The 16,967-nt window shown below is 37.4% G+C and overlaps 1 long non-coding RNA gene across 2 annotated transcripts in view; it reads right to left on the bottom strand.

Annotated features, from left to right (window-relative positions):
- The window catches only part of LOC138844545 (uncharacterized), a 448,524-nt gene that overhangs the window by 75,624 nt on the left and 355,933 nt on the right, over positions 1–16,967 (bottom strand). For both annotated transcript variants that reach the window (XR_011380479.1, XR_011380478.1), the window contains one exon: positions 208–270. This is a non-coding gene — a long non-coding RNA (uncharacterized lncRNA). The remainder of the gene's footprint in view (positions 1–207; positions 271–16,967) is intronic.

Below are 16,967 nucleotides of genomic sequence, written 5' to 3' on the forward strand. Positions count from 1 at the left end.
TAATTTTAATTTGTACTTCATGACCATTAGCCTGATTGTACATTTTTTATGTGCTTATCATCTGTTGGCTTTTTCTTTTCTTTGATTTGCCTATTCATTTTCTTTTGTAGTTGGTCTTATTTAGCTAATTCTTATTAATATAGCCTATCTTTTAACATTTCCTCTTAAATGATTTTGTTTTTCTAGCTTTAAATACAGAAGACCTACCTTTTATGTCTTCCAAATTTTCCTCTCTTGGCTAAGAAAATCTGTTGATTTTCATTCTTTATCCTTTTGAAGACAGAGAGAAAAAGCAATAGCAAGATTGGCAACGATTTGTCTTTATAATGTTATGTACTTTTATTGTAATATATTTCAAAGCATACTGAAAAAATAAAGAAAACTTTAATATGTAAAATAGATTTAGTAATTTTTTTGCATTTTGCCATATTCACTTCATATGTAAACATTATATATTATATAGACATAGATATAGTGCATACATATGATCTCATTTGAAACCAGGAGTGTATATATTATATTAAAATCACATAACCTGGGATTCATGACAAATATAAAACTAGGAAAGAAGGGTATATGGTTGTATAAGGGGTATAATTCAGTTAAGGTAACATATATAAATATCTATGTACCAAAAATATGGCTTCTATACATTTTAAAAATCTTGTGAGCTTTTCTGTGCATTCTAAAATGAATATATGTGTTAATTGTATTTCATTACCAGATAACAAATGGTGTTTTAATTAAATATCTCTTATTATTCTCTTATTATTCTTTTACAAGCTTATCTTGGGAAATCTTACAGGTTGTTTTTTTCCATTTTGTGCAATTTACTTGTGTTTTGAAAAGAAAACTAGCATGGCCTTTTGTTATTCTGATAGTGATTCATAAAATATATATTTAAATTCAAGAGCAATATGTTTTTATGATATAAAAGACTTCCTATCCATGTCTCTCCATTTATCAAATTTTATGATTCTTAATTAAATTTATAAGTTTATTCTTAGAAATTTTGTATCATTGCTCTTAAATTTATTCCTACAGAGGGGATTCCAAGATGGTGGAATAGGGAAAGACATACTGCACTAAATAAGGGATAAACAGTGGAAAATTATGTGTAAGAAGTGCACTAACTGGGGAGAATTAGAAAACCACAGTGAAAATTCTATAGAAAGAAAGCCATGGACGCGCAGCAGAAACATAGACAAAACACACTAAGCAGCTGAGAGCTGGAGTGGGTGGCAGCTTGGAGACAGAGGTGAGACCAACTGTAGTAGCCTGTGGTGAGATATAGCTGGTGAGAGTGTGTGGTATGAGTCTGGCCTGGAGCCCTAGGGGCTAATAGGTACCTGTAGACCCAGTAAAAGTAAAAGGGGCATGTTTCTCTCACTCCATCCACCCCAAGACAGCACTCTGCACCCAGCTGAGAGAGGGCAGATGCCATTATGGGCTTGGGTGGCAGCTATGGAAGCCCTTGTGTGCACTGACAGCAACTGGCTGATACAGGACGCCATTTTTTTGGCAGTACTGGTGGCATTGGCAGAGAGAGGGCAACATTTGGTAGTGGCTCTTATGTAAGCATGTTATACAAAGATTCTAGCAGATAGAAAAATCTACAGTCCCCACTGACTTTGAGTCCAGCTGGGAGGATAGTCAGGGAACTGGGCACCCATGTAGGGCTGTGAGGCACCCCCAGCCTCCCAAAATATCACAGGCTCCATATCTGCCTCTCTGTGGACTGGACAGGTTGGCACGGTAGAGCAGAATCTCTGTACCCAATGGCTATGGAAGCCTTGTGTGCTAAGCAAGTGGCAACGTGTGGTTGCACGCAAGGGTATAGGACATAGCTGGGTCTCTGGGAAATCACTGTGTGCAGCTCCACATGATTGGAGCTCTCTTGTTGCCTGCGGCAGGCCATTGTATCAGGATTTGTGCTTGGAATGAGGACTGCACAGATCATTTGTGAAGTTCATACTGCAGTGTGGATGAGTGTTGCACCCAGTGAAGACTAACTAGAACTCAGGCATTGATAACTTTGGAGGAGAGGGGGTGAGGCTGTGATCATACCAACAGAGGTGACCACTCCCCGTTTCTGTTAACAAGAGGAAATCTACCACACCGAACTTGGGTGTTACCCTGGATACTCACCCCACCCTAGAGCACTGACCAAAGCTCCTGGGCCACACCCAGCACATACCTCTTGGTATTCACTGCAAGTGCAGACATTCCACTAAGCCACAGAGGTGTAGTTCAAAGACAAAAGCCATCAGAGGTAATAAAAACAATAGGTATCACCACAAATGCCTACAAATTAATGCAGAAATTCAAGAAACAAGAATAAAGAAGATATCATGACTCCTCACCCCCATGCCTGCAAGGAACCCAACATTTTATTGCAGAATATGAAGATGAAAAGATTGATGAATGCTGGACATGGAATTAAAAATTAATCATAGGATTTCTCAAGAGCAATCAGAAGGAAATCTAAGAACTAAAGAAATTCATACATGACACGAATGAAAAATTTTTCCCATGAAATTGAGATTTTAAAGAGAAATCAAAATGAAATATTAGAAATGAAGAATGCAATAGATCAAATAAAAATGAGGTAGAAAGCCTTAACAACAAAGTTGGTAAGGCAGAACAAAGGATATCTGAGCTAGAAGACAAATTTTTATAAACTTTTCTATCCAAAAAGAAAGTAATTAGAAAAATTAAATATAATGTTGGAGAAATATGGGATACTATCAAATGACCCAACATATAGATCTCATCATATCCTGAAGGCATGGAAACAGAGAATGGACTAGAAGGTCTATTTAGTGAAATAATTACAGAAAATCTCCTCAATTTGATGAATGAAAGGGATGTCCAAGTGCAGGAAGCACATAGAACTCCTAATAGACATGACTAGAAAAGGTCTTCACCATGACACATTGTAGTGAAACTTTTCATAATAAATCATAAAGATTCTAAAATGTGCATGAGAGAAATGCCAGTTTACTTTCAGAAAATCTTCAATTAGACTCATAGCTTTCTCATCAGAAACTCTTCCAGCTAGGAGAGACTGCAGAGATATAGTCAAGTCTTAAGAGAAAAAAACTGTCAACCCAGAATACTGTACACTGCAAAGATCTCATATATTAATTAAGGTGAAATGAACACCTTCCATAACAAACAGAAATTAAAAGAATTTGTCACCACTTATCCAGCTTTACAAAAAATTCTTAAGGATGTGCTACACACTGAAACCCAGAAACATAGCCATCATTGATAAATAAGTGAAGGTAGAAAGTCTCCCAATTAAAGCAAAAAACAAATCCAAAGTAAACGATAGGAATATTTATGGAAAAATGGCAGGACTAAGTTGTTACTTACCTATAGTCACCTTGAATGTAAATAGCCTCAACTCTCCAGTTATGAGATCCAGATTGACTGAATGGATTTAAAAGCAAGACCCATCTATTTGCTGCCTTCAAGAAATACATCTTGGAGCAGGCACTGTGGCATAGCAGGTAAAGCCGCTGCCTGCAGTGCCGGCATTCCATATGGGTGCTGGTTCTAGTACCTGCTGTTCTTCTTCTGATCCAGTTCTCTGCTACGGCCTGGGAAAGCAGTGGAAGATGGCCCAAGTTTTGGGCCCCTGCACCCATGTGGGAGTACCGGAGGGAGTTCCTGGCTCCTGGATTTAGATGGGCACGGCTCTGGCCATTGTGGCCATCTGGGGAGTGAGCTAGCAGATGGAAAACCTTTCTCTCTGTCTCTGCCTCTCTGTAACTCTGCCTTTCAAAAAATCTTAAAAAAATAAAAGAAAAGAAACACATCTCATCAACAAAGATACATGCAGAATGAAATTGACAGGATGAAAAAAGGTATTCCATGCTAATATGCTAATGGAAAGCAAAAAAAGGGCAATTGTAGCCATCCTAATAACAGAAAAAATACACTGAAAAAGAAACACTCAGTAAAGTGAAGAGGCAACCAACAGAATGGGAGAAAAAAATTGCAAACTATGCAACTTAAAAAGATAAATATCCAGAATATATAAAGAGTTCAAGGAACTCAACAACTAGAAAATAACAATTCAGTTAAGAAATGGGCATAGGATTTGAACAGACATTTTTTCAAAAGAAATTCAAATAGCCAGCAGAGGCATAAAAAATGCTCAGGATCCCTAGCCATTAAGGAAATGTAAATAAAATCTACAACGATGTTTCACCTCGCCCTAGTTATAAGGGCTTTCATACAGAAATCAACAAACAATAAATGCTGGTGAGGATGTGAGGAAAAAGGTACCCTAATCCACTATTGGTGGGGATGCAAAGTGGTTCAGCCACTGTGTTAGACAGAATGGAGAGATATTAGAAATCTGAATAAAGACCTACCATATGATCCAGTCATCCCATTCCTGAGAATTTATCCACACAAAAAGAAAAATCACCATTATGAAAAAGGTATCTGTACCCTCATGTTCATTGCAGCTCAATTCACAAAAGCTATGATATGTAATCAACCCAGTTATCCTTAAACTGATGACTGGATAAATTATGGTATATATACATATGAAGTACTACTCTGTTGCAAAAAAGAAAAAATAATGAAATCCTGTCTTTTACAGCAAGATGGATGAAACTGGAAACCATTGAGGTAAGCCAATTCCCAAAAGAGAGATATCAAATCGTCTCCCTGATCAGGGGTCACTAATAGAGTATCAAAAATGTAATGTATTGGAGTGAAATGGATATTTTGAGACTCAATGATTGTTTGTAGCCATTGCCTCTTCTGTTGAGGAACAGTGTTTTGTTTTTTTTTTCTTCCATACTATTTGTTGAACTCTTTTACTTAGTGAAGGGTTAACTTTACAATCTTTAAGTAAACTGAAAATAGATGTTTGTAAAAATCAAGAGTGGGAATGTGAGAAGGAGGAGGAAGAAGTGTTGGATTGTGGTTAGGGAGATAAATATCATTATGTTCCTAAATCTGTATATATGAAATACACAAAATTGTATAGCTTAAATAAAATAAAAAATTATTCCTACATATTTGTGCAGTTTTAAATAACATTAATTATTATTATTTTTTTGACAGGCAGAGTTAGACAGTGAGAGAGAGAGAGAGAGGTCTTCCTTCCATTGGTTCACCCCCCAAATGGCTGCTATGGCCGGCGCGCTGCACCGATCCGAAGCCAGGAGCCAGGTGCTTCCTCCTGGTCTCCCATGCGGGTACAGGTCCCAAGCACTTGGGCCATCCTCCACTGCCTTCCCAGGCCACAGCAGAGAGCTGGACTGGAAGAGGAGCAACAGGGACAGAATCCGGTGCCCCAACCAGGACTAGAATCCAGGGTACCTGTGCTGCAGGCAGAGGATTAGCCAAGTGAGCTGCGGCGCAAGCCAATAACATAAATTATTTTAAAGTTTTGGTTTCTAATGGATTAGGACTGGTGCATATCCATTAATTATTCAATAAATCTTATTGAACACATATTTTACATCTAGCACAGTTCTAGGTACTAGTAATAAAACTGTGAATAAGATAAATTCCTTGTATTTGTGCAGATTATCTTTGGATGATGAAAGAGAAAACAAAATTCATATAGCCTTATCAGATGATCATAAGTGGCATACCAATTAATTTGCTTTAAATTGATTTCCCCACTAGATTACCTAGGAAAAAGTACATAGTTGTGTAATAGAACATATATTTTGAGTTTTAAAAACTTTAGTTATTCTCATTTTTTTAAAGGGAGAGATGAGGGGGCCAGGAGGAAGAGAAGGGGGAAGTAGAGGAGGAGAAAGAGGAGAAGGAGAAGAAGGGAGAAAGAAAGATATCTTCCACATTCATTCACTCCGCAAATTCCTGCAACAGCCAGGCTGGGGCTGTTTTCAATTCTTTCTTAAGAATGACAAGTTGGGCCAGCGCTGTGGCGTAGCAGGTGAAGCCGCCGCTTGCAGTGCCAGCATCCCATATGGGCGCCAGTTCAAGTCCCGGCTGCTCCACTTCTAATCCAGCTCTCTGCTATGGCCTGGGAAAGCAGTAGAAGGTGGTCAAAGTCCTTGGGCCCCTGCACCCACGTGGGAGACCTGGAGGAAGCACCTGGCTTCTTGCTTCACATTGGCACAGCTCCAGCAGTTACAGCCAATTGGGAGTGAACCAGTGGATGGAAGAATTCTCTCTCTCTCTGCCACTCCTTTTCTCTCTGTGTTACTCTGACTTTCAAATAAGTAAAATAAATCTTAAAAAAAATGAAAAGCTTCAGAACTATAAAGTAGAAATGACTAAAATTATTCAAATTTATAATTTCCTTTACAGTCAACATTAAATTCATATAATTTTTGTCATAAGTTCATACCAAAGTTGTTTATTGAGAGAAATCAGCTATAAAAAAGACTAATAAATCCTCCTGTGGTCAGCTAGTTTAAATAGTGTTTGGTTAATGATCATAAGCCTTTTAGATTTGGAATTTATGGGAAGGGTTAAGAGGATTTTGCATGTTGTTATCTTTATGTTTTGTGATATATTTGGACTCGTATGTGTTTCTGCCCATTATTGTAAGTCAAACAGAACACGTTTCTACAGCATTTTGCTTTATATTCCTATAGTCATTTCCAAATCTTTATTTGAATTTGTTTCTGGTCTGGATAGCTTCTCCTCCCTACCCTCACTTTAGAGTTTGACTTGTTTTAGCTGATAATAGTTTTTGTTTGTTTGTTTTTTTACTGATCATGGATTAGACAAATATTGATTTTAAGAAGTTTACTTAAACTTCTGGTTTGAGAAAAACAAAGGAGTGTTTGTAGCTGAAATAAAGATATGATTAGGTTTCTTTTGTTAATCTGCCTATGGAAGCACACTCACGGTACAGATGTTTCTAGGCAAAAGGCATCAGTTAGTGGTATTTACTGCTTTAGTTAGTGGTCTCAGAAAGGAGCATTTTTTATTCAAGGATTTCTCTTTTCTTTGGCAATCACATCTAGCCAAAGTTTAAAGACTGGTAGAAGATTACAAAGTGAATTTTAATTTGTAATCAGCTATAACCTTTTTTTTTTTTTTTGACAGGCAGAGTTAGACAGAAAGAAAGGAACCTTTTTAAAAACATAAAGAAAAAAATCAGACCTAGTCAACAAGCAAAGTCAGTAGAAAAAAAAGAGGTGATGAGATCCAGTGTTTGTTTATGTTTGGTTTTCAGTCTCTTTGAGTTATCATTCTTCTCCATAGCATATTCTCTTCTAAGGCTTATTAATATCATCCCAAATATCTGCCAAATATCAGGAATGTTCCCGCATAATACAAAATGTCTTGGAATTTAAAGTTGGGATATCAGTGCGCTACTACCTATTTTTAGCTTTCCATGATTGTTAATAATTCCACTTTGAATTATTCCTCTCTTCCAGGTGCTAGATGAGTTTAATTTAGAATGGTTTGCATGGCTTCAAAGTGAAGGCTATAAAGTTCCTCTTTTTGGGGAGAATGCTCTTCCTTGGCTTAGTTCCCTTGTTAAGTCTCAATCACTGCTGTTGGAATGGATTCTGACTATATTCTCTGAGAAAAAACAATTCACCTACATGTATTACATATTTCCACATAATTATAGTTACTCATATACAGATGTTACCTATACTGCTTCCCCTACCCCATGAGGTACCAAGCAATTTGAGATCAATCCTTATTCAAATCCATGTATGAAAAAAGCAGACGATAAAAGAATAAAGAAATAAAAAATAAATGTCAATGACAATTGAGATTTGAAGCATCTATGACAGCAAACAAATAATGTTGCTTGGAGGTATTCTTACTGTGCCCTACCACCACCTTCACTGAGCCTTCATATTGCTTGATAGGTAAGCCATGGCTCCAATACATAAATATTTTAATATCATTACCCAGTTTAAAATTTGCTCTACATAGATCTAACTATATCTCTGACTCTATTGTCCAGTGCCATTCCAGTCACTCACTTCATCATAGATACATCAAATTTATTCTGAGCTCCTCCAATGCTCTCCTGGGTTCTTTCACTACTCTGAGCCACTCTTCATACTATTCCCTTGGCATAGAACATTTTTCTCCTTCTAAGTCCTTTGTGTCTGTCAAAACATTAATTCATTGGTCTTTTTTCCTAGATTCCCCACTTTGCCTATTAACTTTAGTTCCCAGGTATAATATTCCTAAGTATATTTTTTCTATGTATATTTTTTAATATTTTAAGATATAATTATGGTCTACTTGGCATTTTCAGCTAGTAGAATTTTAAATTTCTGGTACTTAGCAGAGCATACTAACATAACAGATTTTTTGATAAATAACATAGAATAAACACATAGCACCTTTTGCATAAAGCTAAACAGAGTAACCATTCCAAAACTGATGCTTAGGAAAAAAGTCATCAAACCATTCTCCAAAAAGGACATAGATAAATATTATAAATAGATAATTATTATAATCAATCTAATTATTTTTAGTTTAATATGGGTTTTGAGAAAGAAATGCTATCTTAACATGGTATATATGATATAATTGATATTTTAAGCTGTAAGTCATTTTTTCCTAAGCTAAAGGCTCTTAACAAGGCCTGTGCATCACTTTTAGTCACAGGGCATGTGCAATATCACAAAATTTTTAACAAAATTCTTACATCTTCTAAGTGAAGAAAAATACTTCATAGAAGTTTACTAAATTTTTGAAAAAATATCTTGAGTCAAAATCTATCAGCATGTTAATGTCAACTTCTTCTTTTCCCTCCTGAATTCATTGCTTTGTCCATTAAAGTATTTTCATTTCTGTTAACACATAGACATAAAAATATTTCTGATCAAAATATCTACAGCAGTGCCTATATGAAGAGAGAGTGGGCCACTACTGTCTTGTTCTTTATTCATTGGTAGGGAAGAACCCCAGCAAAATACACTAAGGACTCAATTTCCTACTCTTTTAGTCATCTTCCCAAACATCTGAAGTTTAGAATCATTTAGAATCATCTCAATTTCCTGGGTACGTAAGAACCAGGACTGAAAAAAGAGATGGACTTTTAGTACCTGCCACTCCCAAGAAAAAAGGAAAAGGGGCAGAGTTTTACAGCTTAGTTTAATGGAATAAAACAAAGCCTTCTTGGTACATAGCAATACAAACTACTTAGAATAAAAATCTAGGGTTCTATATTGTGGCACAGAAAATTAAACCATTGCCTCCAATGCTGGTATTCTATATCAGAGTGTCAGTTCAAGTCCCTGCTGCTTTGCTTCTGATCCAGCTTCCTGTTAATGCATCAGGAAAGAGAGCAAATAATATCACAAGTGCTTGGGTCTCTGCCACCCATGTGGGTGATCAGGAGGCAGTTCTTGGTTCCTGGCTTCCACTTGGCCTAGATATTGCTGTGGTAGTCATCTGAGGAGTGAACCAGTGAATGGAATATCTTTCTCTTTCTCTCTCTCTCTCTCTTTCTTCCTTCTGAATAAATAAACAGGTAATCTTTTAAAAGTTAAATTTTAAATTTTATGTTTGACAGATTCCTTATTAAGGCCATGAAATAAGGAGTTGGCAGGCACTATTTCCTCTACCAGCAATGCTAGTTCATAGCTTTCCCTGGGTAACTTTTCCTCTTCTTTCATTCTTGGCTTCAGTAGACTTCTAGAAAGTCTTTCCTGATTCTACAAGTCCTCTGAATGGCTTGAGTGAACTTGAGTTCATATGAATTCCCATGATAGCTCTGTACTTTGCTTAATGCAGCACAGAGACAAAGGGATGTAGACAGAGACCAAGATTCTTAGCAGAGATTGTGTTTTACAGTCCCAGTTCCTAGGACAGCATCTGTGTGTTTGTTCCACATATATGTGTTTAAATTAATGAATAAATGAACGATGAGTATATAAGGTCATAGGAGAGGAAGAATTCAGACCAAATACAGAGACAATCATTTTGTTCATTCATTAGTCAGGTAACTTCAAATATTATATCTGGGTTTGATTACTATTTATAGCTTGAAATGTGTATGACTGTTTAACATAATATTTTACATAATACAGAATAGATTTCTCACTCTAAGATATGTTTTTTTTTTTTTATTTTTTGACAGGCAGAGTGGACAGTGAGAGGCAGAGAGAAAGGTCTTCCTTTGCCGTTGGTTCACTCTCTAATGACCGCTGCGGCTGGTGCACTGCGCTGATCTGAAGCCAGGAGCCAGGTGCTTCTCCTGGTCTCCCATGGGGTGCAGGGCCCAAGCACTTGGGCCATCCTCCACTGCCTTCCCGGGCCACAGCAGAGAGCTGGACTGGAAGAGGGGCAACCGGGACAGAATCCAGCGCCCCAACGGGGACTAGAACCCAGTGTGCCAGCGCCGCAGGCGGAGGATTAGCCTAGTGAGCCACAGTGCCGGCCTAAGATATGGTTTTTTGTTGTTGTTGTCAACTACTCTTTTAGTCATCTTCCCAAACATCTGAAGTTTAGAATCATTTCTATGTATTTTTATAGATAGGTGTTTAAACTTAGTATAACCTGCCCACAAGACTCTGGCTCTGATTCCAGTATTCCCAGCATTCAAATCTGAAGGAGCAGCACCTTATACAGAATGCTTTTTTATCAAGATGCATAGCTGATTCTTGTCTGAGTTCTTATTACAATAATGTCAACCAAGCACAAGAGCAGACCCAGAAAACACAAAATAACAAAATTCTGGCTCTCAGTTTGGAACCCAAAAGAAAATCAAGAAGATTGTAAATTCCCAGAAACAATCCAGTATATTCCCTTGGAAAGCTAACTTGCATTGGAACACTCAACTGAGGAACAAAAGGTAGCCTTAAATATTTAAAACTAACTGCAAAGTAAGCTTTGTTTTGAAGAGATTTTCAGTGTGTAGGGGGCAATAAAAGTTGAGGCACATTCTCCTTCCTGAAGTTGGTGGCTATGAGTACAAGATGCGGCCTTAAGAAAACTAGAACTCAACACAAATTTGGCTTCTTAGCTTTTCTTAGAACACGAGCATGTTCAAAGTTCCATTTTTTTTAAACTTAATACTAATGGCACCATTTATAGTTTCTCTCTCCCTCTCTCTTTCTCTCTTTCCCTCCCTCTCTCTCTCTTTCTCTCTGTTGCAGCTGCTGACAGAGCCAATGTCTTCACTGAACTGTCTTTATCTACCTCTCCCTACTTGCCATAGAACTTAGGATCCACTTCATCCTGTTGTATGCTGTAACTTCAGCATGGTAGGACTTGTGTCTTTGACACAGTGCTCCTTTACTCTTTCCTAAGCTCTACCATTTCCTGACTCCATTTATCTCCTAGAACCACTTAAAATGGCCCATTTTGTAAAGCTGGTTTGCCCATGAATAAAATATTTAAGAAGTATTTGGCTGTTGATTGTTCATATAAAAATTAAAATTAAGTATTATTTAGATCATCAAGCAATTAATACTAAAATTGACAAATAAGCTTGAGCAAAAGCAGCTGTTTAGGGCCATCTTTTTCGGTGCATCTATTAATGAGGAGTAAGCAAGAGCTTTTTGAATATGCAGCTTTATTTATTTTAAAAATATTCCGTTGCCTTTCAATTTACATCACAACAAAAGTATGTATAATGTGGCAGAAATGTTTTATGTGATTAAGAACTGTTTATTCTGGATTTGTAATTAATTTAATTGCAAAATATAGAGGACTGTAATTTTCAAAAACTTTCACTCCTGATTTCCTATTATTCAAATAACACTGAAATAAAGTGACACTATGATAAATGACAACATAGCAAGCCGTCACCCTGATTTAATAACATTTTGAAAGAATAATCCACAAAATTCTATATATATCATATATATGTAAAATCTATGCAAAGAAAAAAATTTTCTTCAACTTTTGGATCAGAGCAAGCAACTATAGAATGTAATAAACATTTTTGCAAATGCACTTTTATTATTCTAAACTAGTCTTTCTTATATTACATATGTATATTATATATAAAGAACTAATTCAGTCTCTCCATCAAAGGATTTCCTTAACCCTCACTCTCATCTAATGTCAGCAACATACCTTCATTCAAATGAACTATGGTTTTACCAAATTCAATCAAACCTTAAAAGGAAGTACTTAATTAGTTATGTTCCCCTAACAAAGGAAATTATTACACCATACTAATCTATGTTATGGCAAAACTTTGACCCCACAAAAATGATTGCTACCATTAAGAAGATTGATTGAAATATATATAATTCAAAGAACTGGTGAGAAGAAAGTCATCAAATTCAGACTGCATTATTTTTCTACTCAAATGTTATACTAAGATCCCATAAAAACTTGTGTCCAAAGTTGAATTGCACTGTGGGCAGTGTTAATAAAATAGTATGGATTAAGTTTATATTTCCCATGTTCATTTAGCTAAATTCACTTCAAAAAATTATAGTCAGTAAGCAGTTTTGAATTTGTAACAACACAAATATAATATTTTTACCACTTGAGGTACTTACATATAAAAATTTTTAAGATGACGGTCTATTTATGGGTTGGACAGGGAGATCTGCCAATTCCACCCAATGTTTAAATTCAAATTTAAGTGTAATTGTTTTCAGATTATTGTAGGAAATTTTGAAAACAGGGAAAGTTAGGAAAAAAGTAAATGTCCACCCACAGTAAACTGTTATTTACATTTATTAATTTCTTATAACTGTGTAAAATTATTTTTTCCTTTCTGAACAATATCTTTATAAGGCTTTGTCTAAAAATATTTTAAATGGATTGACCATTCTTATATCAAAAACTTTTATGTTACTAGTGTATACATATTAGATCATAATTATATAAATTAGAAATTCATTATAAACAAGCATTGTACTCATCAAGCAGCTATTTTTGACTGATCATTTTTATTTATCCCCTGATATAGAGATGGTAACAGCTTTACAAGTAAACACAAATGACTAAATTGCCATACCTTGCATTGTAGGATCTCCTATCTTAAACAGTTCAGGAAAGTTCAGAGAAGTGCATGAAAACATTTTGGTTGGGCACCAAGATGGCAGCTAAGTAAGACATTTGGGGCCCAGCTCCCCACAGAGACATGAATTTGATAGCTATGCACACATCAGGTCACATTCACAAGTCTCAGAAGCCAAGTGAGAGATCACGGTGCCTTGTTTTGTTGGAAATTTGCATTGAAGAAAGCAAAGATGGAAGATTTGCTCTTATCATCCCTTCCTAGCTCCAAGGAGTGCAGCCTGAAGAAAGATGTCTCCCATGCAGAGAGGAAGAAAGAGCTGAATCACAGTGCTAGACCCACTGCAAACAAATTCAATCAGACTGAGCCCCTAGGCTCCTGTCCCAGGCCAGTACCAGTGGACTGAGTATTTGGACCCTATTCAGTCAGGGGACCTTTCCCTCCCCCTCTCCCAGGTGCCAGCAGAGAACAAAACTGCAGTCCATGGAGAGATGGGGAAAGGAAGTTTATGACTATACCTTGGAGCTCAGGGCTAGGCCCACTATGCCAAGACCCAGAACCTGGTAAGGTCCAAATGCATCTACCTATGCCACCACAACCCACACTACACCCATTCCCCCTACTCCAACCGCCAGCCCAACACCAGTGCTCACAGTCTGAGCCTCTAGACTTTCCTGCCATCAGGCAGAGATCTATGGTGTAGTCGGTTGGTCTCCTGTTGGCATGTGTGTCACTGCTGGCATTGGGTTGGCTTAGCCAGTACTCTTGGGAGTTTATGGGTACTGGTAACTATGGAACCCAAGTATGACAAGCCTGGGGCCAGTCAAGTCAACCAGAGGGCTGCTTTTACCATTCTCCTCCAACTTTAGGCAGGCAGCAAGGGGCCACAGGACTGTCTTGAGACTGAGTGCTGGGCTGATAAAGCCCAATGCTTGGAAAATTCTAATGGCTTCCATCCCTAGACTAGTTCCTACAGATAATCTCTGGATTATCTGTAATTTATAAATTTGTTATACCCTGGTAAGACATATTTGTTTTGTTTTGGTACATATCATCACCAGCCTTTTATAGGTCTGTTGTACACCTCAATATTGCACAGGGCATGGTGACTGTGTGTGTGTGTGTGTATGATTTACCCACTGCTTGTTGGTGTAGCTGAGAGGCTGCTTCTATCACCACTCTTACTTGATTCTTGGGCAGATAAAGAATCACTGGACTGTGTTGGGACTCAGTATCAGGGAGGTAAAACTGCACTGAGCAGGTCAAAAGATCCCTGTCCACAGGCCAGTTCCTACAAACAGACCATCTGGACCAGCTTCAGTGCCAAGCAGAGTTCTTTGGTTGTGGTTGAGCAACATTATACTCCAGCCAGCATCACCAGTGGCTAGTGGAAGTGGTGTTGGGCAGTGAGCCCACCTCAGTAGTAGAAAGACCTTAACGGCATGAGCTTTTGTTCTACACCCAAGTTGCTCTGACCTTTGTGGGCCTTGGGCTCTGGATGTGATCAGGCATTGTGGCATTGGTGGTAAAAGGAAAAGCAGTCTGAGTGTACCAGAGGTCCAGGAGGAGGCTTGCTAGCGCTGTGCCAGTTCATAATGAACAACTCATCAACTGCATAATTGTTACAAGTATGAGTTTGGATAGAATTGTAGGATAGAGTCAGTAAAAACACATCAACAGTGGAACTTGGGCAACCTAAACTTAGAGTGTGAAACAGCACTGAAATAGAAATATCCATAAGCTCAGAAGAAAAAAGCAAACTGCTTAGAAATTCTAGAAGGACAGTCATAAAGGAAGCCAGATTACTATAATCCTTTACTGTACAGACAACATCATGCACCAAGAGCCAAGAACATCCAGATGAATCAGGACCTCAACTAAAGAGCAAAATAAGTGCCAGAAACCAATGATCCAGACATTTAAATTTCCAAATGCTTAGATGAAGTTTTAAAAATAGCTATTTCAAGGAAATTCAAGACAATACAGATAAGTAATTCATTCACCTAACAGAGGTATCTAATAGAAAGACAGAAGTAATTAAGACATATGAATTAGAAGGTATCAATAGCAGAATTGATCATGGAAAAGAAAAAAACAGTAAGCTAGAAGACAGGCTATTTAAAAATACATAGTTGGAGGAGAAAAAAGAAAAAGAGGAATGAAGAAAGTTCATGGGAACTATCAGACAGCAAGAAAAAGAGCAAATATCCAAGTTACTGGGATTCAAGAAAGACTTAAGAATGTGAAACTGGTAGAAAGAATATTCAGAGTTAACAACAGCAAACTTCCCAAATCTAGAGGAAGATATAACTATCCAGGTACAGAAATGTCAAAGGTCATCGTCAGATTCAAATCCAAAGAAGCCTATCCTAAGACATGTTATTGTCAAGTTATTCAAGATTAAAAATAAGTAGGATTGTCAGGGCCAGTGCTGAGGTGTGGTTGGCTGAGTCTGTGCCTGCGCCTGCTGTGCTGTCATCCCATATGGGCCCTGGTTAGTGTCCCAGCTGTTCCTCTTTCAATCCAGCTCTCTGTTATGGCCTGGGAAAACAGTGGAAGATGGCCCAAGTGCTTGGGCCCCTGTACCCACATGGGAGACCTGGAAGAAGCTCCTGGCTCCATTGTGGCCATTTGGGGAGTGAATCAGCGGATGGAAGACCTTTGTCTCTATCTCTCCCTCTATCTGTCTATAACACTATCTCTCAAATAAATATATACAATCTTTTAAAAAATTGAGGATTCTCAAGGCTGCAGGAAAAAAAGAAACGAATAATATACAAGAGGTTCTAATTCACTTGATTGCAGACTTCTAAGCAGAAACCTTAGGGGCCAGGAGGGTGTGAGATGAGACTTTTGCAATACAGAGGAGGAAAAAAAAATCCCAGTCTCGAATACTTTACCCAGCTATGCTTAAGATATATATTTCTTAAATATTTATTTTTTATTTAAAGGCAGAGTTAGAGAGAGGCAGAAGCAGAAAGAGAGAGGTCTTCCATCCACTGGTTCACTCCCCAAATAGCTGCATGGCCGGAACTGTGCCAATCTGAAGCCAGGAACCAGGAGATTATTCTGGGTCTCTCACGTGGGTGCAGGGTTCCAAGCACTTGGGCCATTTTCCACTGCTTTCCCAGGCCATGGCAGAGAGCTGGATTGAAAGTGGAACAGCCGGGACTCGACCCAGTGCCCATATGGGATGCCAGCACTGCAGGCAGTGGCTTTACCCACTATGCCATAGCACTGGCCCCTATGCTTCAGATATAAGGAAGAGATAAAGATATTCCAACACAAATAAAAGCTGTGAAAATTTATCATCACCATTCTTGTGTTACAAGAACACTAAAGGGAGTTCTTCAAACTGAAAGAAAGATGTTAATGAGTAAGAAGAAGATATCAAAAGGTAGAAAAGTCTCTGATACAAACAGGTTCATAATGCTATAATATTATAAACATGGAGTTCAACCATTTAAATCTTCAGTGTGAAGATTAAGCATCTCTAATCACTACATTAAAATTTTAGGATATAGGCAATATATAAAGAAATAAAACAAAACATCAAAACTTGAAAATGGGGAGGAATGGAACAAGATGTACAGTTCTTTGTTAGGATTTCTAATCTCTTTGTTTTTTGTTTCTCTTTCCCTATCTTTATAATCAATGTTAAGTTACTATTTCAAGATAGCTTGTTATAACCAAAAGACTTTTTGTAAGCCTCTTGGTAACCACAGAGGAAAAACCTATAATAGGCATACAAAGAATAATAAGCATGAAGTCAAAGCGCACCACTGGAGAAAAGCACCTAACCACAAATGAAGATGGTAGAAGAGGTAGAAAAAAAGAATAAACTAAAATAAAAAACAAAAAAAAAGTTTCTAAGTGGCAGTAGTAAGAACTTACCTGTCAATAATTTTCCTAAATGTCAAAGGAGTAAGTTCTCCGTTTATAAGACACAATGCAAAACAATGGATAAAGGAACAAAACCCAATACCATTTTGCTTGTAAGAAACTCATTTTACATATAATGTCACACACAAACTGAAAATGAATGTATGGAACA

The sequence above is a fragment of the Oryctolagus cuniculus genome, chromosome 12 (assembly GCF_964237555.1).
Source record: "Oryctolagus cuniculus chromosome 12, mOryCun1.1, whole genome shotgun sequence".
Classification (NCBI taxonomy): Eukaryota; Metazoa; Chordata; class Mammalia; order Lagomorpha; family Leporidae; genus Oryctolagus; species Oryctolagus cuniculus.